The 26,695-nt window shown below is 36.6% G+C and overlaps 1 long non-coding RNA gene and 1 pseudogene across 1 annotated transcript in view; one reads left to right on the top strand and one right to left on the bottom strand.

Annotated features, from left to right (window-relative positions):
• Positions 1 to 26,695, bottom strand: part of LOC144613937 (uncharacterized) — a 293,664-nt gene that overhangs the window by 34,951 nt on the left and 232,018 nt on the right. The gene's annotated exons all lie outside the window — the stretch shown is intronic.
• Positions 9,149 to 9,688, top strand: LOC132665032 (high mobility group protein B1 pseudogene; annotated as a pseudogene).

Raw genomic sequence — 26,695 nt, 5'->3', positions numbered from 1 at the left:
GCTGACATATGTTCACTGTGGAAATGTGAAAAAGTTGATATTGCAAAGAAATAGTTCAAATGAATTGGTTCGTGACTTTTTATTAATGTTGTTCCCAAAAGTACACAACTAAGGGAAGCTTTCTTAGCCAATGGGAACCAAAAAAGGGAGGTGTGATTCTTTCCTTATTTCATCAATCATCAACTTATAAGATCACTGTAATTCAGAGCATTTTATTGTAACTTGGAGAAGGGTTATTTTTCTTTACAACTTTACTAAATATCCTACCGGGAGAGACACGGCAGAGCAGTTCAAATTATGGAGCTGTTCCTGTAAAGTGTTTACTCTGCCACATACTAGGCATAGGATGTAAGACACATTCCTTGATCTACAAGGCATCATCTTTTCCCCATGTAAATTTTTGATAATAAAAATAAATCACGTCGTAGAGGAAAATCAAGTATATTTGTTGATGCTTAGGTCTCTAATTAGCAAGAAGTCACTAAATATTAGCCTCTGACATAATAATTAGTGCTTGGGGGTGCCTGGGTGGCTTAGTCAGTTAAGCATCCGACTTCAGCTCAGGTCATGATTTCACAGTTTGTGAGTTCGGGCCCCACATCGGGTTCTCTGCTGTCAGCACAGAGCCCACTTTAGATCATCTGCCCCCCTCTTCCCCTGTCCCTACTCTGCTCGTGTGCTCTTTCTCTCAAATATAAACATTAAAAAATAATTAGTGTTTGTAAGTTGATTGGAAAATGTGATCACATGTGCTATCAAGAGACTTGAGTGTGATATTGGATTTAACAAAAAGATATAAAAAGTTATTAAGCAAACCAAAAGGAAATCTGCTGTGGTAAAGAGTACATTATGGAAAATGTGCAGAGAATTTCAGTAAGCATTGAACAAAATGGGATTCAGAAACAGAAGGTAAAGGAGTTTAAGACCTTAGAATATTAGGTAAAAAAATTAAAACAGTATATTTCTAATTCCATGGATGGAAAATGTTTATATTCCACAAAGTTTACAATACTAGAATGAAGAAAGAAGGTAATAACAAGGAAGGAAAAGCATGGTTAAAATAAGATGTTTTAGGACAATCCCTCAAAGGAAATAGTAATAGACACAGGAGAATAAAATACTCTTTACATAAGAAAATTATTAATAAATGTTGATATTTGTGATACAATAATTGCAGACATGCAGAACAATCATTGCATGGCTTATACTAAATCTTTGTCTTCCTATAGCATATGTAGTTATTACTAATAACTGCACTGTAAATTTATGGCAACAATGACATATGGGGAGAGGATGGATAGGAAAAAGGTGAACAAGTAATAATAGACACTCAAAAGCTTCAATGAATTTCAAATGACTATTTCTTAATCTGAACCATGGAAATCTTCAGACATTTGTCTCAATCACTCTAATGAAATTAACAATTATATTGTTTAAAAAAATGGCAACTCACTTGGCATATATCTATGTGCACTTTTATTTTTTTTTTTTAATTTTTTTTAACGTTTATTTATTTTTGAGACAGAGAGAGACAGAGCATGAACAGGGGAGGGTCAGAGAGAGAGAGGGAGACACAGAATCTGAAACAGGCTCCAGGCTGTGAGCTGTCAGCACAGAGCCCAACGCGGAGCTTGAACTCACGAACTGCAAGATCATGACCTGAGCCGAAGTCGGACATCCGACCGACTGAGCCACCCAGGTGCCCCTATGTGCACTTTTAAAGAGTGTATACTATTTCACTTGGTGTCATTTCCCATGTCAATCAGGAAAATTTTGTTATTGATGTTTGCGTCTTCTCTAGCCTTGCAAAATTTCTCTATCCTTTATCTATCATTTCCTGAGACAATACTATTAAAATATCTGAAAGTGATTATAGATTTATCTTGTAGATTTATCTATTTCTGTGTTAATTCTGCTGCGTTTTTGCTTGATGGTTTTTGGTGCTCTGTTATCTGTTGCATATATGTTTAAGATTGTTACATATTCATAGGACATTGCTAATTTCATTGTTATACCATCCATTTCTCTGTGAAAATGGCCTTTGACTTTTTTTTTAAATTATTTTCATGTTTATTTATTTTTGAGAGACAGACAGAGGGTGAGCAGGGGAGGGTCAGAGAGAGAGAGGGAGACACAGAACCTGAAGCAGGCTCAAGGCTCTGGGATGTCAGCTCAGAGCCCGATGTGCAGCTCAAACTCACTAACGGTGAGATCAGGACCTGAGCCGAAGTCGAATGCTTAACCAACTGAGTCACCCAGGTGCCCCCAAAATTGTCTTCCTCTTCAAGTCTAATTTATCTAATGTTATAACCACATCAGTTTCCTTATGATTACTGGGTGCATAGTACTCATTCCCCAACCCCCGGTTCTTTCAAAGCATATACTTTCTTGTTTCATATTACTCTAATAAACAGAGTGTAGTATGGTTTTCTCCTTCATACAGGCTGAAAAACTTTGTCATTTAATTTAAATGCTCATTCAATTTATGCTCAACTAAATTTTTGGTTATTAAATTATCATGTTGCTATTTGTTTTCTACTTTCCTGGATTGTTCTCTTGTTCTTCCTGTATCTTGTGTTTTTGGTTAGCTAAATATGATTAGTGTCCAATTTGTTTCCTCTATGGGTTTCTTATCTACATCTTATTGGTCCAGTAGTCGTTGTTCTAGGCTAACAATATGGGTTGATTGCTTATCATGGTTTATTTTGAATCTTTTTTGTGTCTTGTCAAATTTCACATTAAACATTATAAAATTCTTGACTTCAACCTTCCCCTGCATTCTTTATAATTGATACTTTTTATTTCCTACCTGAAAGTTCCTAATTTTAACATTCCCACTTTCTAAGCATAATATCTTAGGATGACATAAATCTATTTACTTGTCCTTTTTTTTGTGATTTTTAATATAGTATATATCAACATATGGTATAAATGTCATCTTACAGTTTCATCATTTTTCATTGAAGTCTTTTGCCTTTTTCACAAATTTTAAAAATAATAGTTTTTTATATATGCCAATTTATTTTTGTTTGTATATATACTTGTATATACAAACATATATATATATATATATATATACAAATTCATCTGTGTGTGTGTGTGTATTTGCTCTAAACTATTTTTCCTTGATTCATCTCATATGTAAATCTTATACACAGGTCTGTAAGTCACTATTTTTATTCTGGGATTTGTGCCCCTCCTACTCCTCCACCCCTCACCCCTGTTACTCAGATTGCATAATTTCTACTCATCTGCCTTTAAATTTACAGGCTTTCTTTTATGCCGTCTCCACTCAGGTAAATTTTTATTTAAATTATTTTACTTCTTAGTCTAGAATTTCCATTTGGTTTATTGTTTTATTTTATTTTATTTTGTTTTGTTTTATTTTATATTTATCTGGTTTCTTTATCTGTTCATTTGTTAAAATAATTTTATTTCCTTGATTTTTATAATTTTTTAATGTTTATTTATTTTTGAGAGAGAGATACAGAGTGAGAGTGGGAGAGGGGCAAAGAGAGAGGGAGACACAGAATCTGAAGCAGGTTCCAGGCTCTGAGCTGTCAGCACAGAGCCAGCTGTAGGGCTCAAACTTGCAGACCATGAGATGGTGACCTGAGCCAAAGTCAGATGCCTAACCAACTGAACCACCAGGGGCCCCTCCTCGATTTTTAAAATAAATCTATTTAAAACTTGTAGTCTAAGTTCAACATCTAAAGCATAGTGGGCATGATTTCCTCTTATCACTGGTTTAACATAAATTGCATGTTTTAAATTTGCATGTCTAATGATGTTAGATGAAATAGTGAACATTTTAAGTTACATTTTATAGATATCTCACATTGTGTTTCATCCTCAAAGAGAGAATCTTCACTCTTGAGGAATTCAGTTACCGTTTGAATGATTTGAAATTTGTAAATGGTTAGGGTAAATCAAAGAAAACCCAGAGAGATCTTTCCTGAGCTGGTCTAACTTAGCAAGACAAAAATCATATGGTGTCACCCTCCAGGTCCTAACAGAATTCTCTAATCTAAGATAGGATGGTTCTAGAATAATTATATTATAGTGTAGCAATTCTCAAAATGTAGTCTGCTGCACTCCAATACGCTTTCAAGATATCTGTTAGTTTAAGCTATTTTCATGAATATAATATGTGGGATTTTTCTTTTTTAGCCTTTTAGCATGTTGACATTTATAAAGATGGCCCTTAAGCATTGGCTGATAAATCTGCTGATGTCTTCTCAGAAATCAAAACAGTGGCACTAAACTGTGCTAGTAAGTATATATTCTTCAGCTTTCCATATCTACATTAACTTTTACTTGTGACTACACTGGATCAGTCAGTAAAGTTACCAATTTATTAAATCCTGTAACTTTGAGCATACTTTTGAATATCCGGCATGAGAAAATACAAAGGATAGTGCTGAATACTGAAGAATGATAGGTTTTCGGAGAAAATCTTTTGGATACTGAGTTTGAAGCTTAACCAGGCACTTTTTAAATTTTTTAATGGAACATCATTATGACTTAAAGTGGCTGAAAGACAAATTATATTTAGTCAGACACGTAGTTTGTAGAGTTTCCCAAAAATTAACAAAGTGAGCCCGTGCTGTCACTCCAAAGAAAATAATAGGCAATATTTGTTTTTCCTTATATCATCTGAGATAGTTGAAGAAAAGAGAGAATTTTTGAAAACTTTCATCTTCAACTAGAGGATTGACAAAACTAAGTGTTCTCGTGAGATCCATACAGCTTTTAGAATTGTGAGTTTCTACAGTGTATAATGAAATATATCAACATTTGAAAGAGCTCCATCACTCATTGAACCCAAGTGGACAATGCCTACTTAATGTTACAAAACCATATGTATGGAAAGGATCCATTCATTGATATGATCCCAGCTTCCCCTTCACAACTAGTCATAAGAACAACCAATATTTTATTTGAAATGTAGAAAGGATATCCAAAATTATCAGAAAAATAGATTAATATTTCTCCTTTTAAAACCACACATGTATGTGAAGCCATATTTTCCCTCAGATAAGTCTATCAAACTTATCAAACATATCAGACCAAATAAAGAAGGCAGACGTAAGAATACAACTAACTTCTTTTAGGCTAGTTATTTAAGTCATTTGCAAAAATGTGAAATACCACTTTTCTCAATATACTTCGGTTTGTTTTGGAAAATATCATTATTTTCATAAAATTATATTGTTTACATTTCTTTTTAGTGTATTATTATTGCTATTTTAAATGGATTAATAAGTAAACATCCCTGAAATTTTTCAGTTTTAATTTTGAATATGGCAACCCTTTACACCTCAGGTGTATGCTGAGGTGTTAATGAAATGTTAATGAGCATCCCTTCGCTGAAAACCAACATCCACTGACAAGGTGCTTCACCAATCCTGTTCAATTTGAAATGTCTCCACTCTGTTCTGATCCTTGTATCAGGTGCTATGTGATGAGTTCTAGGAGGTTGTACCAGCTTATTTAAAACCCAGCCTGCAGCCAAGAACTGATGGGTAATCCCCCTCTACGTGGCTTCCTTTTCTGCACAGCTAACTCCTCTCCAGTGACCACCATACATACTCCCACGGCTTCAGTTGACCCAAACTTTGATCTCTGCCTCCTCAGCTCAGCAAGATTCCTATGCTCTGTTCATATTCCACTTTTCTGCTCTCTCTTCACCCTGGGTCGGAAGTGGTTCTGAGGCAGAGAACTGAGTGAAATTCTTCCAAGTGGTGCTCACATGAGCTAATATTAGCCACTGGCTAAAACCCAGTACACCATCTATCTTGCCTAGTTTTACAGTTTATTTTGGTGAGAGGAATTGCCCGATGCCTTTAGCAGAAATCAAAACTTTTTCATTTAAAAGTTTATGCCTGGTGCATAGCGTCATTCTTGGCACATTATATTCTGAGAATTCATTATCAAATAATACATGTATATATGTATGAATAAACACATAAACAAACAAAAGAGATGGCCAAGTGCCCATATTTAGAAATGAAATCATTTCTCTTGGTCTTAAATTATGACTATCTCTCTCAAACTACAAAGGAGCAATGAGGGGGGGGATTGACGAGACCAAAGGGTTCAAGTTGCTTTTTCATAATTGATTTTTCTTAATTAAGATAATAACTTTCATACATTAAAATTCATTTTAAAATCTAGGCCTCTGGATTGTAACTAACTCATACAGTATTGTAACCACCAATACAGTCAATACATAGATATTTTCATAATCAAGTTTCCTCATGACCTTTTATAGTCATCGCCTCTCTGTGCCCAGATCCTAAAAAACATTGATCTATTTTCTGTCCTTCCTTTTTTGTCTTTTCAAAACCTAATATAAATGAATCAAACAGTCTCTGATCATTTTATTCTAGTGCTTTTTCTCAGCATATTGCATGTAGTATTTATGTTGTATCAGTGGCTTGATCTTTTTATTAGTAAGTATTATTCCACTGTACAGATGGATCCCAGTTAGTTAATAATACAAATGGAAGGATATTTGGCTTGTTTCTTTTTGTGGGAGACTATGCATGGAAAGCTAAAACATAAAGCTATGATTTTTGTGTGTGTGAACATATGCTTTAATCTCCCATGGTTAAATATCTGGAAGTGGAAGTGCTGGGTCACATGGCAAGTATATACTTAGAGTTCTAAGAAATTTCCAAACTGCTTTTCAAATTGGCTAGATCCTTTTGTGTCCCTAACAGCTTCTTTTAAGAGTTCAGTTACCCTTCATACTTTATAGCATTTTTATCATCAGATTTTTAATTTACGTATTTATTGTGTGTAAAGTAGTGTCTAGTTCTGGCTTTAATTAGCATTTTACTTTCTCTTCCCCTTTCCAAGTTGTTTAAGCCCTCCCACAGGAAGAAGATCCGGAAAGGGGCTTTATGCTCTTCTTTGAGCAGTGGCTGATACCCTCCTGCAGGCTTCTAACCCTTCATTCTCCTGCCCTTTTTCCAACCTTTCCTGGAAATGCATCCCCACTACTGTAGAAAAGAACCCATGATTGTGTACAAGCTCCCTTTGTGTCTACAGATTCAAGAAGATCTATCCACTCAAACTATATCACACTTAATCTTTAGTGATTTGTCTTAAAAATTAGCTAAATAAATTTTTAAAAAGCAAGTGAAACATGGGCGCCTGGGTGGCTTGGTTGGTTAAGTGTCTGACTTTGGCTCAGGTCATGATTTCACAGTTTGTGGGTTTCAGCCCCACGTTGGACTCAGTGCAAACAGCTCAGAGCCTGGAACCTACTTCAGATTCTGTGTTTCCCTCTCTCTCTGCCCTACCCCACTCATGATCTCTCTCTCAAAAATAAGTAAACATTAAAAAATTATTTAAAAAGGCAAGTGAAACTTTGTTAATAGGAATTAAGGACCTGAAAATGAAGGGATATACTATGTTCATGGATTGGTTGTCTTGAGAGCATTAGGATGCCCCTTATCAATTTGTACTATAGGTTCCATACTATTCTTATAAAATACCAGATTTATACATTAAATTTGACAAAATTATTCTAAAATGCATTTGGGAATGTAATATACATACAATACATATAATAGTAGAAGCATTTTTGAAATGGATGAGTAAGGTTGAAAGAAGTATAATATAAAATGTCAAAACATACAGAAATAGACCTAAACATATACTGTTACTTGATTTTCAGAAAAAGGGTCCATGCATTACAATTGGAAATTGAATATCACTTTAAGATATAGAAAAACAAAATTATATCTTATGGAAAAAAAAAAGAACCTGTATTTATAGCATAAGGGAAAAAAATCAACTGGAGAAGGAGCACAGACCAAAATATAAAAACTAAAACTCTATGACTTGTAGAGAAAAATACAGTAGAATATTTTTAAACACCTTAAAGTAATCAAATATTTCTTAAACAATACACAGAAGTCACAGATAACAAAGAGAAGGTGGAATTTTATAAAAATTTATGCTGTTCAACTAAGGCACTGTGAATTAGGACCTGTGTCCAGAACATATAAAGAGCATTAACAAATCAGTACATAGGATGCAAACAACCTAATGTGGGGGGTGGGAGCAAGGAGCCAGAGACTTGAATGGTCACTTCAGAAATGAGACTATCCAAGGGGTATGTACATGAAAATACATTCAAGACTATTACTCATCAAGGAAATATAAACGGCAACAGTAAGGAGATCATTGTGCTCCCATCACATGGTTAAGGTTGTAAGTGCTGGAGACAAAAAAGCAACTGGAATTCTCAGACATTGATTGTAGGAGTTAAAATGGTATGCCATGTTTAGAAAACTGTGTAGCAGTTGTTAATGATGTTATATGTAATATATATATGTTACATATATATGCTAAAGTGTATATATATATACATATATATGTCTCTCCCAACATTTCATTCCTTCTACTCCTATGTACTACAAACATGAAAAAAATTATTTCCAAATTGATTGCACCCAAATATTGCATACAAATATCCATGGCAGCTGTGTTAATAGCTAAAAGCCAGAAAAAAAATTGCTCATAGATATTTTACACATTCATAAAATATTCTAAAATGTTTTATAGTTAAACTTTAGGAAAGTCCAGATTAATGCACATTTTTGCAGTAAAACTGTTGTAAAATAGTGGCTTTGATACAAAGCATGAACAGTAGGGTCACCCACACACCCCTGAACTGCAAGAATGGCAAGGCTGAGAATGTGGAAAAGTAAAGCTTAGGGATCACGACATTTGTCATGATTGGTGAAGCAAAAGCAATATCATTTTGGGTTAATTGAAGAGATAGAATTTGATATTCACTGGAACAATGCAAAGGATATGGCAAAAAAAAAAAAAAGACTTGACCAGTTGAAAACAAATCTGAGTTAATTATGTCAGAAGCTAGTATAAGCAATATGCAGAGCAAAACTAAATAGGGCCATGTGTTTGTGGGAGTCTGGAATTACTTTATATATAAACATGGATTCTTTGGAAGTAGCCCTAAGATTCTATGGGTAATAAGTAAAGAGAGGTGTTTATTTTAAATAATTCTGAGCCATAGCAGTACAATGAGCTCCACAGACACAGTGCCAGGGCAACTGACAGCCAGTCGAAGACTGGGCGACCTGTGCCTTGCGGGGGAAAGTCATTCAACATGGACTAAGGCGATCCTAAGAAGCTGGGAAGCAAAATGTCATCATATGCATTCTTTGTGCAAACTTGCAGAGCGGAGCACAAGAGGAAGCAGCCAGGTGCTTCAGTCACCTTCTCCGAGTCAGTTAAGAAGTGTTCAGAGAGCTAGAAGACCATGTCTGCTAAAGAGAAAGGAATATTTGAAGATGTGGCAAAGGTGGACAAGGCCCACTATGAAAGAGAATACTGATAATCCCCCTAAAGGGGAAACAAAAAAGGAGTTCAAGGACCCCGGGGCACCCAAGAGGCCTCCGTTGGCCTTTTCCTCATTTTGTTCTGAGCATTGCCCAAAATTCAAAGGAGAACATGCCTACCAATGTAAAGGAAAGCCTGACGTGGCAAAAAATTACAAAAAAAAAAAAAAAAAAAAAAAAAAAAAAGTCATCAAGTCTGAAAGAAACAAGAAGAAGGAAGAAATGAAGAGGAGGAGGAGGAGGAGGAGGAGGAAGATGAAGAAAGTGATGATGAACAATCTGGCTTTAGCACAGTTTTTGATCCATAAAACATTTAACCACCCTGTACACAACTCACTCCTTTAAAAATTTTTTTTAACGTTTATTTATTTTTGAGACAGAGAGAGACAGAGCGTGAACAGGGGAGGGGCATAGAGAGAGGGAGACACAGAATCCGAAACAGGCTCCAGGCTCTGAGCTGTCAGCACAGAGCCTGACGCGGGGCTCGAACTCACAGACCGTGAGATCATGACCTGAGCCGAAGTCGGACGCTTAACCGACTGAGCCACCCAGGCGCCCCCAACTCACTCCTTTAAAAGAAAAGTTATAATGTAAGGCTGTGTAAGATTTGCTTTTAAACTCTCCAGGAGCTTCTTTTGTTAACACTCTACCGAATGTGTCTTTGGGTAGCCCTGGTCTGGTGGTATTTTCCATAGCTGCTCCCTCTGTCCGGTACAGTATGGGGGTTATATATTGGCCTGGGAACTTAAAGCAGGTTCTGGTTGGTGCACAGCGCACATGGGTTCTATAAGGGGATGGCAATTTGTCACCTTCAGTCACCTCTGATGCAGCTTATACAAAATCATCGTTGTTCTTTTAACTGAACACCATTCTGTAATTGCAAAAAAAAAAAGTTGCAGGTGTTTTGTTGACATTCTGAATGCTTCTAAGTAATGCAACTTTTATTAAGATTGTTTTTCAAAAACTATCCTACCTTTTTAAGTCTATTATTATTTTGAATTCTCTTTCACTGACGTGTAAGTGATAGAAAACTGTGGGAAAGCATTTGAAAGTCTGAGGCAATTTATATGGTAATTTATGATTTCCAAATACACCCCTAAATATTTTTGTACGTGTTCTATTGTGAGAGAGCAACAACTACTTTACAACTGCTTCTGGAAGAATGTCAATAGCACGCCCTCTCTTTGGAAACAGGCTGAACGAGACGCATGGCAGGACTTTAGGAACACTATACAGAAAATTCGCCCCTCCTATGCCTCACAAGCCTACCATGTACTTTTGCCAAAACCCTGCCGGAAATGAGTCATGACTTTACATCGATTCGCCAGGTTTTTCATGCCATTCTGTAGCGTCATCTCTTGGTCTCTCTTCCTTAGCCTTCTGTCGTTTGTCTTGTATTTCTTCTGCTTCTCTATCTTAATCTCACTTTTTTACATTACTGTGCCTCATCTAATTTTTCATCTTTTCTCCATTCATGTTGGAAGTGATGCAATGCTCTCCACATGCAAATGCTACTTTGAGAAGGGAAAAAGTGAGTGACTACAGTTCTGATTAATATACATACACAAGAAAGGCAACTATTATTCATGGAGAACAATGTCCTTTTAAGTCCTCACCACTGCCCCCAAACAGCATTATATGATGACAATAAAGGGTGACTGCCAGCGAAGAGAGAGAAAGATATAGAACAGCTGGCAGTATGTTTTTCAATTTTCTTCCATGAAAATGACTGTGGATTTTCATTCACTTTCTTCATTAACTGTAACCCTTTTCACTCCGTGGAATAACATGTACTTCAAGAGTCAGTAAGTATGGAAAAAAGATTAAAAGTAATAATAAAAAAAAAGACAGACTAGGTTTCCTGTTCAGATAATTTTGAAAGCTTTACTCAAATACTACATTAAAAAAAATAATGAGGGGTGCCTGGGTGGCTCAGCTGGTTGAGCGCCCAACTTCAGCTCAGGTCATGATCTCATGGTTTGTGAGGTCGAGCCCCACATTGTGCTTGCTGCTGTCAGCGCGGAGGCTGCTTCTGATCTTCTGTCCCCCTCTCTCTGCCCCTCCCTTGCTCATGCTCTTTCTATCTCAAAAATAAGTAGACATGTTTAAAAAATAATGATGTGAAACCTGCAATGTATTCATTAGTGTCTATCCATTGAATGTCTCACCTTAATATACATTCCTGGATGGATTATTTGGGTTTGGCCAACATACACAGGGAAACATGTGACAGGCACTTGGTTCATGATGTCTCCAACATGTATTTTAATACTTGTATATGATATACAATACCTGACAAATATGTCATTATATGTTCACTGGAATGTGTTTTGTATCCATAATATGTACATCAGCCTTTGTAGTCGATGTGGATATTTTTTATCCTAGAACTCAGTCATGCTCTATGAACAATGATGTCTTCTGAAAAAAAATATTATGTGTCTATAATTGACGCTGTGTGTTTCTAGTTCATTCATTTTCAATAGTGAATGCTACTCTGTCCTTTGAGTGTAGGAGAACATATTCATTGACTCCCATTCTAATGGACTTTTGGGATATTTTAAGTTCACAAAGGCTGCATGGAGTGTTCTTTTGCCTCCTCACACTGCTGTTGCACAAGTGGAAGCTCCAGAATGTTGACCCTTCCTCTTGTGAAATGGGAAGCATTTAGAGAGTTTTAAATAGAGGAGCGACGTGATATGCCATATTGTTTAAAAGACTCATTCTATCTACTAAATTGAGAATAGACTGTAAGTCAGAAGAAAAGAGGCGAAAATAGTTTGGGGGTGATTCTAGTACATGGGGAAGGACATGCAATGGACAGATATCAAAGAGGTAAAATCAATAAAAATTACCAGGGCTATAAGAGAAGGAGGTATGTAATGTAGTTGCAAAATGGTAAAATCTCTGTCATTCTGGGTCCGTGAATTAGTATGAGGAGCAGGGCACATATAGGGGGTAAATTAGTCTGTTTTGTTCATCCACTGGACTTTGAGATTTTTTTCTTTCTTTTTTTTTCCTTTCTTAATGTGGCATAACCTGGCCTATTCTGACTGAGGTGGTCATGGTTAGTATTGCCAGGATTATTTGGTAGCCAAAGGGGTAGAATTCCTTTAGTATTTAAAATACCAGGTATCTTGGGGCTCCTGGGTGGCTCAGTCAGTTAAGCGTCCGACTCTTGATTTCAACTCAGGTCATGATCTCAAGGTCAAGAGACTGAGCGCCACGTTGGGCTCTGCACTGAGCATGGAGCCTGCTTAAGATTCTTTCCTTCACCCTCTGCCCCATCCCTGCTTGCAAGTGCATATGAACGTGCTCTCTCTCTCTCTCTCAAAAAAAAATCAAATAAATAAAATCTCAGGTGTGTTATTGTAAGGAGTTGTGGTAGGTAGAGTTCTAAGATGACCCTCAAGAGTTGCACCTCGCTGTATACTCTTACACAGGTGAAACTCTGCTGTAATCAGGGTTAGCTCTGTGGCAGAGGTAAAGGGGTTTGTTTAGATGTAGTAAGTGCTCCAGATCAGTTGGAGCCATTTCATCTGTTGGTCTTGAGTTAAACAAAGGGAAAGTAACAGGAGTTGGCCTGACTTAATCAAGTGACACCTTTAGAGAGGAACCAGACCCTATAAGAGACATTCTCCTTCCCACCTGATGGAAACAAAAGTTCATGCTGTGAAGCAGATGGTCTGAGGTCTTTAGGAGCCAAGGGCCCCAGTCCTACAACCACAAAGACCTGAATTCTGCCACAGGCAAGGGGTCTCAGAATTTACGTTAAATGGCAGCTACTTCACTATAAGATCTAAATGGATTAGTGCCATAGGTGTGTGGTGGCACTGGAAAAACAAGACGTGACACCAAACACGGAATGTCAAGAGACAAAAATTTAGCCTATTAATGGCCATACTAATTTTGTGTTTGGCCAGTTGTTTGCTTCCTCATTTTCTATTAATGATCTAGTTTATGGCCACTTATTTAGACTAATTAGGCTTTAAATCATATATACTTGTATACTTTTATTTTGTATCTACCCAGGCTTGGATTTATATAATTTATTTGGTAGTGGAAATGAATCTAATTGTACATGATTGTAATTTCTTAAGGACCGAAACACACTACTGATCCTTAAATTGCAAAGCATGTGGTCTTAGTTAACAGCCCGTTGGGGATGATTTGAATATTAAGTTCAATGAATTGTATAGTATGTTAAGTAAGGGAGAAGCAAAACAAACAGTTGAGCGAATTGCAATTTTAGCATATCACACCCTCTACAAAATTGCGATTTCTCACTTGGGGATACTCTGTGGGACACAATACAGTATCTTCAAAGATAACCCTCCCATAATGTTTTAATCCACATGATATAATTAATTTACAGTATCTGAGTTAATAAACTATTTTTGAAAGATAAGCATAGTGCTTTAAACTTTAAAAACCTCTTGCAGTTTGGTAATATCATCTTAAGTTAAAAGATGGTTAAGGTTAAGATGGTTCGTGAGTTCGAGCCCCAAATCACACAGCCAGTGCGAAGCCTGCTTGGAACTCTCATTCTCTCCCCTCTCTCTGCTCCTCCCCTGCTTGCACTTTCTTTCTCTCTCTTTTTCAAAATAAATAAATAACCTTAAAAAAAATAAAACAGGGGCACCTGGGTGGCTCAGTCGGTTGAGCGTCTGAGTTCCGCTCAGGTCATGATCTCACAGTTTGTGGGTTCGAGCCTCACGTCGGACTCTGTGCTGACAGCTCAGTGCCTGGAGCCTGCTTCAGATTCTGTGTCTCCCTCTCTCTATCTGCCCCTCCCCTGCTCACACTCTGTCAACCTCTCTCTCAAAAAATAAATACACATTAAAAAATTTAGAATAAAACAAAAACAGTATAAATTTTAGTAGTGTACATGTTTATAAAATTGTTAATATTGGCTTTTTGTCACTTCAGCAAGCTGGTAAGAAATTTACCCTTGATGAGCTTCAATTTTCTCACACCAGTAAGACGAATGAGCCCAATCTCAGCATAATTGTTAGGTAAATGTGTGTAAAGTTGAACATAATTTTACACACTGAACATAAGAGGCTGTTCAACCCCCTGACATGATTTCTCTAGCTTTGTTTTCCCTCCTTCCTTTCTCTGTTCTTGTCCAAGTCAGGGCACAGGATCATCTGACATGGACAATCCAAACATACGCAGTAAACCAAATCCTCTATCCGTGGAGTTTCACTGTGTGTCAAAATAGTAGCCATTTTCCACAAATTCTGCAAAAAAAGTCTCCCTACATTTCTAAAGGTAAATATGAAGGCATCATAGTTGCAAAGTTAATTTTATAATAAAAATAGTTGTTATCACATCTGACTAATAACTGAGAAACAGATGATTTGAAAATTGTGACAAAACAGTATGTGTCTCCTCATTGACAGTTTATCAACCTAAATTAGCCCAGGCAGAATAAGAAGATCACAACTGTTTTATATATCAGGAGAGAGTTTAGTAATACCCATACATTAATTTGGCAAAGTCTGTACACTAATTCCTGGAGGCAGAGAACATAGCTACATGTTAATATTTTTCATGAATTTAAGTATTTGGACTATAACAAATAATAGGTTGTTTAAAGGATTTAGATCAGCTCAACCAGCATCTCAAAAATATCCGGACTGCACATTTTCACCTGAGAATTCACTTTGTGAGTGCTCTAATACAGACCTTATCAAAATCTGGCTGTGAAAAAATAATGGAATAAGTGTTAAGAATGCGTAACATGTTTCTCACTGAAGTTCTATTCTTTTGTTAATATGAAAAGAAAACCAAAATGTTTTGTATTCTGGATATGTTACTGACTTCTCGGTAAAATAAATAAATAATCAATCAATCAATCAATCAATAAAATATTTTTTAACTGCATCCATATCAAAATTAGTTGTGTGTCATTCATTTCCAACAACTTCAGGGAACTGGGACATATTAAGGACTAATGCCTGCAGAAAAACATGTAGGCAGAACCCTACTGACAGTTCCAAATGGGAACCAAAGCCTGGCTCCCACTGTCGAGGAAGTGTTGAAATAGGGGGTATTAAAGCTATTATAGCAACTAAAGGAAAGCAATGTCTGTCTGGATTTGAACAGTGACTTTCGGAAAGGGGGTATGTTCCGAGGATGAATTGATCTTTGGATAGTCTAAGAAAGAAAAGGTAGGAAAATCTGTGAACTCAGTTTATTGTTAAAACAATGTTAAATCACATTTTATATATTAAAAACAGGAAGAAAGATAAATACAGCAAATGGCACCGGGGAGATGAGTTGTGAAGTCGAAGCTAAACACACAATATTACCCCACTACTACTTCCTTCTCTATAACTTTATGTTCTTCTGGCTCTTTGGAGAGACTCAGTGGGCACTAGTCAGTCACTGGCCACTGGAGAGCTCATGTCAATCCACCGCTGTGGTTTCAAACAAGCAAAATTTCAAAACCTATGAACATGCCCCTTATGTAATTTAGTAGAACTTTAAAGTTCTAGGATGTAGTTAAGATGTTGAATCCTATCTTACTAGAATGGAATTTTCCTGGCTTAACAAAGACTGATCCCCAATTTTCAAAAAGTGGGCAAAACATTTAAGAGACACGTCATCAAAACCACGTATGAGTGTAATAAGCCCATGAAATGTATCTTACTTCTTTAGTCATAAGGCAAAGGCACATTAAATCACAATGTGACATAAATACTCACATAGTCGAGAATAGTCAACATTGAAGACGGGCAAATCAAGTGTTCGTGTGGATACTGGATGACTAAAAGTCTCAAAAGTTGCTCATGGGAATGCAAAATAGTATAATTACTTTAAAAATCTTTGTGCCCATTTTTATAAAGATACGATTCCCGTAAGATCCAGCAGTTTTACTCCTAGATAATTACTGAAGAATAAAAAATGTATATGTTCACACAAAGTCACATACTCAAATATTTTTGCAGCATTACTTAAGGTAGCCAAAAATAAAAAGAGAATTAAAAAGGCAACTAATACCATCAATAAGTCAATAGCTTCACAACAAAAATAAACTCTAGAAAAAGTAAAATTCTCGAAAATATGAAATGATGCTGACAGAAAGCACCAGAGACGGTGCTAGGGTGGGACAGGTGACTGGCTGCCCAGGTGCGCAGGGGACTTCATAAGTGACCGAAATATTGTCTTCTGATGGCAGCCTCGTCTGATTGTATATTTCAAACGGTTGACTTCTATTTTATGTCAAATCTAAAAATAATAATAGGGCAAAATTGTACAGGCTAAAATCAACATGCAGTAACACCTTACAGAGAAAATTAAACTGTTCTCTTATGTACTTATTATTTCTAATCAGTAGGTTAATAGAAAAGTCCACTTCTAGTTTATTCATGCTCATTTCCCTCTTATCATCACTTTAAGGATTATGACCACTAATAAATCCCTATCCAAAGTGCTATTCCGATCAAGACCCTAGGCTAACTTCCATTAATCAGAGGCCCTTTGAAATGCAGAAAAAGAAACTAGTTTAAAAGCCACTCACCAAACACCTGAAACATGGATCAGATTAAGGTTAACATGCTGGGTGTAGCTTTAACAAAACGTTATAAGCATGGAAATTGTTACAAGTGACTCTCAAGCCTACTTTCCCCAATTACACCTACCCTACTGCAACACCATACAAATTATGTAACTGTGATTATAACTCTAGACAAATGTACACACACACAGATGTGTAAATGTGCAATGTAAATGTACATTATCTGTATGAGGCGGTGATGGTGACGGTAAACTCACTTCTTACACCTCCATGTGACCCTCTGTAGACAAAAACAATTCTCCAAAGTGACCACAGGGACACGGTGTCCCTCAAAAGACAGAGAGAAGGTTGTACAGCGAGTCCAGGAACAAATAAAAGACAAAGGACACACTGAGCAGGGACCTAAATTCCATCTTTGAAGTCACATCTTAATGCGGACACCACACTTGGGTTTTGGTTCCCCAAGAAAAGCAGCAGAGTGACAAGATCACTAGCTATCAAGAATGAAAGAGAACTATTAGTGATCATGCAGGAGGGAGCCTTGGACCCACAGGTGGCCCTTCTTTTGACAGAGCTATTAATAAGTCAGTGCACAGAAAGAGGCAATCCTGAACTTGAGTTTAGAGGTAAATCACGGAAAGAGATGAACTGTGACATGAAACTAAGTGACAGGAATATTTTTGCTGTGGCTCCAAGAAAGTAATTATACTTTGGAGAGCCTCCAGGGTTTCAAGGGGTGGTGAGATCTAATATTCAGTTTTAGCTGACACTGTCGTTTGCTCATTGTTGTTAACCACCTGTGGGAGATCATGAGAAGACATTTACGTTCAAATTCAAGTTGATATAAGAAAGAGATAGCGAGCGCCTTCCATGACAGATGCGATAAAAGTGACACTGAGAATCAAGGTGAAGACAAAATTCCTATCCGGAATCATCTTTAAGAACATGAACCTCCTTAACTATGGAGATATAATGAACAGGATGTGATTTAGAAGGCTTGCATTAGGATATGTTTTTGAAGTACTGTAGTAATCATGGACAGAGATACAGTTTTCATTGAACTCTTGGTAACACTAAGCACCTTTTCAGTAGCAAGTAATCATTAAAGTCCGCAAAGCACTTACTGATGTGGCTCTTATGACAAACAAAATCATTTACATTTAATATTTAATCAAAAACTTGCTTGGCATAATTCCTGAAGGGTACTTTCAGGCAGATGAGTAAAGAATGATTTTTAACTGCATAATATGGTAGAAAGAATGTTGAGAGCCTTGCTTGTAGAAATTTCGTAGAGAAAATGAAAGCTTAGTCAAAAATTTTTTATATAGTTTACATTAGAATAAAATATTTGGAATTTTTACAGAATATATTTTATATTCTAGGATTGCTTTAAATATTTTTCTATTCTGAAATTTATCCCTAAAGTTATATACTGTCATTCCAACTGTAGTATTTTATACCATATTTCCAAACCTAAAACAAATTTCAATCCATAGAAAGGTAACGTATTTATAATCTGATAATTTGATTTTGTGATCATTCATATCATTATCATCATAAGAGCATTTTTCCTTTTAAATTATTTTGAAAAATTTTTTCAGATTCTGTTATTTAACAAAGTGAATAACTTTATTTCTACAAATCAGCTGATGGAAGTTCAAGGATTCTTCTAATTACATAGTAAGTAAAATACATTGATTCTTTTCTGATTTACATCTGAGAATACTTTGTGCTGAATCATTGATGGTGAGCTTTCTTACCATGTAGCAATGAAATTGCTTGCTGATAGATCTATTCATTTAATCAATAGACGACAATTTCACATGTATTGTGAATTTTTTTAAAAATTTTTTTTAACGTTTATTTATTTTTGAGACAGAGAGAGACACAGCATGAACGAGGGAGGGTCAGAGAGAGGGAGACACAGAATCTGAAACAGGCTCCAGGCTCTGAGCTGTCAGCACAGAGCTCGACGCGGGGCTCGAACTCACGGACCGCGAGATCATGACCTGAGCCGAAGTCGGATACTCAACTGACTGAGCCACCCAGGCGCCCCTTGTCTGATATTTTTAATGTGAATTCTAAGTCACCCTCTTGTTGACTTGTGAATAATCTACCATAATTGGGTGTAGTGTCACTGTTCTTGAATGCCAGCACCCGTCCAATTTACATTAGGATGTATGGAATATAGAAGAGACGCATTTTTAGAAATGTTAAATGAATACAAGAGTGTTTAACAAGCAAATTCAGATGACATTTTGTGGATTTCCTTGTAAGAAAGTTTACAGAGTCTGACCGTGGGGACAAATAAATTTTAAATGAAAAGAAGAAAAACTCTTTTTCAAGAACCGCTGAACAATTAGTATCCTGAAAAATTGTTAGATATTTTAATAGTTCCTATGAAAGGTCAAATGCTAACTTGTGCTGTTATTTTAAGGAAATAAAAGGTGTTTCATAGAGGAAAATCAACTAAGGGAGAAATATATCATTTTAACAGGGAATTTTATTTTAGAAATAAACATAACGCAGTAATGTGAAATATTCTTTCATTGTTCATAATCAACTATGTTAATTTAGTGAATAGCTAATAAATCAACCTTTTAATATATGAATATATAAATTATTGAATATTAGATTTTCTACCATAAAAAGAAGATTTCACCTTTTATGAAAATAATTGGTTTCCTTATTATATATAACTAAATTAAAAGAAGCTACTGCAGTGTTTGATACTTATATAGTTGTGATTGGTCTACTCTATCTCAACTTGTAATAGTAGGAGTAACATCATAATCAAATAGCAATTAGACCCGTAAATTAATATCTCACAGTGCTTACTACATGGAAGATATCTGTTAAATGATACACTCCTTTATTTCCAGTTTCTCCATTAATAAACAGGTCTCTTTTAGCTGCAGTTTATATTCTCCTCTTTGTTGAATAAGGTAAGGGGTATGATTTCCTAATGAAAAGAAAGCATTTCAAAACACTGCTCAATATAAGAAAATATTACTTAAACTACAGAGCGATGCACAGCACTTAGTTTCGTATGGAATAAGGGAAATCTCATTCAAATTTATAAGCCACTTGTAACCTCTGATTTAATGTGTTTTACGTTAGTAGCCTGCAAACATCATAAAATTTGAATGATTCCTATTATTTCAAAAGTTGATTTCAATTTTATAGGCTGAAAAATGAGATTTAAAGCTAGGGCTAATAGAATATTGGAAAAAATTCAACTACTTGTGATACACAAATTTATATAAAAAAATGAGACAAGTCAAAAAATGGATAAGAAATAAAAGGTAAATTAGCAGTTTAATACCGATGGGTTTCTCTAAAACTATAAAATATTTAAATTATCTGAGTATCTGTGTGAACTTAGTGATAGAAGTATACTATGCTTTGTGAAATCCAAAGAAGATCAATGCCCCAAAAACAGTTTGTAAAGGACCATGTTACTACAGGTGTGACCAAACCTGCTTTGGATTCTGTATCCCCCTCTCTCTCTGTCCCTCCCCCACTCGTGCTCTGTCTCTGTCTCTCTCTCTGTCTCACAAAAATAAATAAACACTTATAGATTAAAAAAAAATAACTTGAAATAAAAAAGAAAACTACATGTAATTGGTAAATCTGAAAAAAAAACGAGAAAATTTTAAAATAGAAATTAATCTGTTTTAAAGTTTCAAAGGAAGTTTTAATGCTTATATGATTTTAGAATGGCCAATTTTCTCAGTCTGAATAACATGCATTTCATGTGAAACTTTTCTATCAGTTTCTAATGTATAGCAAAGGAAAATACTATCCAGGGAGCCAAAATATAAACCCATTGTATATAAATAAATGAAAGTATAGCAATTTTTGGTGATAGAAAAGTCAAATTACCTGTAAATAATTTGCATGTTACTGCAAGATATAAAAACAAGTTGATAAATATAGGAAATGTAACATCTTGGTAAAATAATTCAAATTATCTTCCTATGGACAAGTAGCTAATCCCACAATTTACAGGTATGTAACAGAAAAGGATTAATTTCTTTAGATTTTTTCAGATCAGTGTTCAGATAGATTCTGGCCGCCGTTTAAGATTCCCACCACATGAGTGTTTTCTGTGGTATGAATACTGGATCTTGGGGAAATAAATGAGGCACTCAGAGCTTTATCACATATTTTCACATAAAAGATGCATATTAACTGTTTTCAATTATTGTGACTTGCATTTGTCAACAATATAGTTTTCTTGCCTTATTTAATATTTGTTATTAAACAACTTACCTTGATAAAGACTGTGAATTTTGTCTTTTGTTACATGTATTAATAAATTAATTAAAAAGTTCAGAATTTCACATGCCTATACCTCCCAAAGATGTGAGGAGGTAATTCAGAGATGTTTTAAACTAGAAGACAGGAGTGATGACACATATATAAACTCCCTCAGAATGTAATTAGCGCATGCGTCTTATAAACAAGTTGAGAATTAAAGTCCCCTAAGTGTTAGTGAGACACTTTATTTTTAATTTATTTATTGTTTATTTTTCAGAGAGACAGAGAAAGCCCATGAGTAGGCAAGAGGGGCAGAGAGAGGAGAGAGAGAGAGAGGGAGAGGGAGGGTGGGAGGGGGAGAGGGAAGGACAGAGAGAGAGAGAGAGAGAGAGAGAGAGAGAGACAGAGACAGAGAGAGACAGAGAGAGAGAATCTTAGGCAGTTGTACTCTCATCACAGAGCCCAGTGCTGGGTTTGTTACCATGAACCATGAGATCATGACCTGAGCCCAAATCAAGAGTCAGACGCTTAATCACCTAGATGCCCCATTAGGGAGACATTTTATAATAAATCCACAGCAACACAGATTGCAAATGAACAAAGGTTTTTATGCTATGATGTTTCAATAAAAGATTCAGAACAATTTAACATGTTAGTTCAAAAACAGACTTTCTAAATCACTGTAAAATGACTTAGTTCATAAACTTCAAAAAAGAAATGTATTTTCTACTGTTTTCCCCTGAAACTACTGTTGTGGAAAGGAGAATGTGAAACAGAATTACGTAACGGAAATGGGCAATATCAAAATAGATCTGCAAAAAGCTTTTCTGCAGGATCACCTTGGCAATATTCTACATAAATTAGGTGTCCTTTGATTTATTTTCTAGTATTCGAATGCAAATAAAACATGGTCCTTTTGTCTGCCAAAAATAATTTTAGAATTAATTCACAAAAGCAAGCAGATTTTAAATAAACAAGAATTGTCATTGACTATCTCTGTAACATGGAAAAAAGTTCTTCCTGTCTCCCCTTCTTTCATCTCTAACCTTCAGGAGAGTCACCTCTTGACAAACTGTATGGTTTGAGGGGCGCCTGGGTGGCTCAGTCATTAGGCATCCTACTTCATTCAGCTCAGATCTGTGGGTCCGAGCCCCACATCCGGCTCTGTGCTGACACCTCAGAGCCTGGAGCCTGCTTCTGATTCTGTGTCTCCCTCTCTCTCTGCCCCTCCCCCACTCATGCTCTGTCTCTTTCCAAGCGTCAAAAATGAATGTTTAAAAAACTTTAAAAAATTGTATCTGAGAAATAAGTGATTACTGTTTGTGAATGTGCTTTACAAACTTGAAATTGGCAAATATGTGTTTTATTTATTACATAGTTATTACTTATTATTGCATATGTATGTAGCAGAATTTGGTTGTTTTGCATCTGTTCAGTAAATTTATGTTAACCTAATCCCAAGAAAGGGGACGCAGACATCTGTGCCATGCAAAGTAAATAGTAAGGTCTCATGCAAAATAAACCAGAGATTGGTTAGCCTTGGACAGTGCAACTTCCTGCTGGATCCTTCAAAAAAAAAACTTGAGCAAAAAAAAAAAAAAAAAAAAGTTTACAGTGTAAAGCTTTAGAGTCGTATAGTTTGTAAGTCAGTTTAAAGTCACCGGGATCTAAAACTACTTCCAATCTTCAGAATGGTCGATCTTCAATAATTGCTCTTGATTGGGTCATGGTTGTTCAGACTGGCCGGCCATTCTACTCACGCCACAGCTAGTTGAAACTTACATGTCTGTAACTTTCATGTGCATGTCTGTAATCATAATGTTGGCACAGGTGTCTTTTCCGTGGGGTTGGAAAGAGAAAGTGCGGCGCAGGTACCACATCCCAAAGGCATTAACTAACAGGGGGGCCAGAGGAAGTAAGTCAGGACAAAACACTGCCCCCTGGAGGTTCCAAAATGTATGTGACAGTATTTTCCTCTGACAATTTTACAGTTTTTCAGGGTCCTTGACAAAGTTTGTGGAAGTCTGTATGTAGCTCGTTGAGCTTAGCGTGTAAGCAATTTTCATTCATAGAATCGAAGGTTGTGAAAGGTCAAAAACAATAACCCATAATTAATATTCTTCATGGTAGTCTCCACGCACTATCAAACACAAATATGATTGAATTCGGTTTACGAACTATGCGGACAGCTCATGAGCTCTTATGTGCGGGGTGGACTGGGGAAACCACGTAGGCAATGTTTCAGGTAAGCGCTTGGTCTCACAATGTCCGTAGAGCTCCCCAAACTGACAGGTATGGAATCTGAGGTGGAGGCAATCCATTCTGGAGAGGGGATCAAGTGGATAGCAAATTCAGTCATGCGGCTTTGCTTAAAGTGTTAAAATGAGAGAACAGTCAAGTGAGCGTTTTCCATGTAATTTTAATCAATTCGGTAAACAAGCAAATATGTAGCAGGTGCTTCAATAAGGGCTGGAGTAGAGAAGTGAAAAAAACAGACAACTTTTCCGCCCTCATTGAGCTTATCTCCTAACGGGAATTACATATTGGCCGTAAGAAATGAAGGAACATTTATGATGGATCAGCGTGAGGAGGTGACAACAACAAAATCAGAATGGGGAATTAGTAAGCTGGGCAGTACTGAAAATTTTCAGCAGTCCTTCCTGAGAAGGTGACAGGTGTATGGAGTTGAATGATGTTAAAGAGCTTTCCAGGCAGAAGGAAGATGGCCCAGACATTGAGTTCAAGAAATGTCTTGCGTGTGGCATAAACAGCCGAGTAAGTAAGGAGATTACTTTGCCAAGGTGAGCTAAAAGAGGGAAAGTGTCATAGTACACACAGACATGGAAGATAATGTAGCCATATCAATAGCTTTGGCTTCAATCTTTTATGAGTGAATTTAGGAGTATTTTGAACCGAGACAACATGATTTGGTGTATGTTTTAAAATGATCACTTTTAATGCTATCTTGAAGAAATACAGAGGGAAAACAGGTACTAAAAGCAGGAATACTCTTTAGAAAGGTCTTAGAATATTCCAGCAAAAGCTGCTGGTGACTTGTACCGGGTGTGGGCAGTGTTGATAGAGATGCGTTAAGATTCTGGGTACACCGTGAGGGCATAGTCAAATAAACTGTAGGAGGGATATAAAGGAATCAGAAGGAATCAGTCACACATAGGAGGGATATGAAGGAATCAGAAGAGTTGATGTCTGGAGATCTAATGTACACAGGGTCGCCATATTTAATGATACTGCATTGGATACTGGAAATCTGCTAAGAGATTAGATTCCAGGAGCTCCTATGCCACTCTCCAAAATAATATCTCTATGAGAAGGTGGACACGTTAATTAGCTTGACTGTAGTAATCATTTCACTGTATACATGTATATCAAATCATGTACTGCTTAAAAATATGCAATTTTTATTTTAAAAAAGACAGAAGTCCTAACAACATTTCGTATACTGGTTTGAATAATTCAGTGAGAGATAAATTGATAAACCCAGAGAAAAAGGAGTTTTTCTCAAACAAGAGAAAGTGGATCTATGCGTAAGAAGAGATGCCGATCTCAGCTGGATGCAAGAAAAATTTATCCAGGAGAGAAGGTAGAAAAAGTGGGCTCAGATGCAGGTGGTGACTTGCTTCTCAAAGTTTGTTTTTTTAACTGCCTTCAAATTTTTAGAGGAGCAGGAAACATGATGCCATCTGAAGGTAGGAGTAAAGAGTCTGAAGGAAAGCTGAAATCCTTAAATCCTCACCTGGTAGTGTGAGAGAGAAGTGCTGTGGAAAGACCACGGGATAGCCAGGGAACATCAAGTGCCCATCTGAAGTTACCGACCACAAATTAAAACAGAGAGCATCATTATGGTTCCATATATTATATATATTTCTATATATATTAACCAAGTTCATCATATTCATCTGTGAGGCCACAGACAACAATAAGGAAAAAGTTACACTTAAAAGACTCGTGGCTTCTTCAGAAGAACATGGTAGACGAATGAAGGAATAAACCAACCTACGTTATTTACATGGGAGTGATTATAATGATGCCCATGGATTTTAAGCCTGGAAATTTAGGGAATTTCGAATATGAAGGGTATTTGCGATTTCTGGGCTGATAGGGCGTGACAAGCAAAATAGAAGTTATGATGCAATTGAATTTGTGAAGGTGAGCTGCCAGAGAAAGTTTACTGGAAGTTCAGCAGAAGATGAATGGAGAGCGAAATGTTTGAAACAGGTTATGCAGGGGTTCCCATTATTAGTAATGAAGAGCTGGATTGTGACCAGCTCCTCATTACGTTTAGGGTAGGTTGGAGGACACACTCTTTAGTGGAGAAGAGTGAAGGAAATGAGAAACCAGTGGAAGGCTTCTCTAACTAGATATGGAACACACCCACACACTCACATGCGTGTTCTTACACACACAGCTACTCACACAATTCTTCCAGGAGGGCCGGCGTGGCTGGGAGCTTGGAACTGACCAGTCTTATATAGTGTAGTTGAACTTCAGTGTCTTTATGAAGAGGGAGCATGCAAAAGAAAGAGAATTCTTACACCCCGCATGCCCAGTTAAGAAGGTTGCATGGGAGAGGGGGGATGGTGGCAGGGAAAGCCTCAGTGGGTAAAAGTCCATCACAATGAAAGTAAGAAGTGCAAGTTCACAAAAGTGGTTGCGGGGAATTGAGATCCTGAGGGAGGAAGAACATGAAAAGGTTTCAGAAGCTGAGGAAGGGTGAAGGGCGGGCAACATGGACACATGTGAAGGTTACAGTCTGAGAATGAAGGGCTCACTGAGGACCCTCAGCGTCCTAGGGTCGTTGACATGAGCAGAAAATAGGGCGAGATGAACTCAGTTTTGGAACTGAGTTTTACCATCTGGAAGATGGTGGAGCAGCTGTGTGTACTAAGAGGGCAACTGGCAGGTGGCAGTTCTTCCCAAAGCAGGTGAATTTCTAGGACTGCTGCTTGACTGTTGCTTATAGAATTATGGAGTGCAAAAATCACTTCATTATTTCTAGTTCTCACATTTCTACTTCCTATTACTACTCATTCTTCTTAGATTTAGAAACTTAAGAGTTTTTCAGGTTTAATGTATATATATTCATTATTTTTTAAAGTTTATTTATTTTGAGAGAGAGAGAGAGAGAGAGGGAGAGAGAGAATCCCAAGCAGGCTCCATGCTGTCAGCACAGAGCCCAACTCAGGGTTCTATCTCACCAACTATGAGATCACGACCTGAGCCGAAATCAAGAGTTGGTTGCTTAACTGATGGAGCCACCCAGGCACCCCAATATCTACATTTTTAAAACATATATATTTAAATATATATTTAAATTTAAACGTATACACACACACACACACATATGGTGGGTAAGAAAAGTACAACTGTACTTTAGAAATAATTAACATCTTTAAAATATTTAGTTTTTCCTTCCAGTGTCCTACTAAATGTTCCTAGTCATTTTCTCCTTTTGTAATAGGACATTGCAAAATGTAAGCCAATTTACCTGTAAGTATAGTATAAGGTA

Source organism: Panthera onca, chromosome D3 (assembly GCF_046562875.1).
Source record: "Panthera onca isolate mPanOnc1 chromosome D3, mPanOnc1 haplotype 2, whole genome shotgun sequence".
Classification (NCBI taxonomy): Eukaryota; Metazoa; Chordata; class Mammalia; order Carnivora; family Felidae; genus Panthera; species Panthera onca.
The sequence above is the reverse complement of the archived record's forward strand: the minus strand, read 5'-3'. Positions and strand labels throughout refer to the sequence as shown.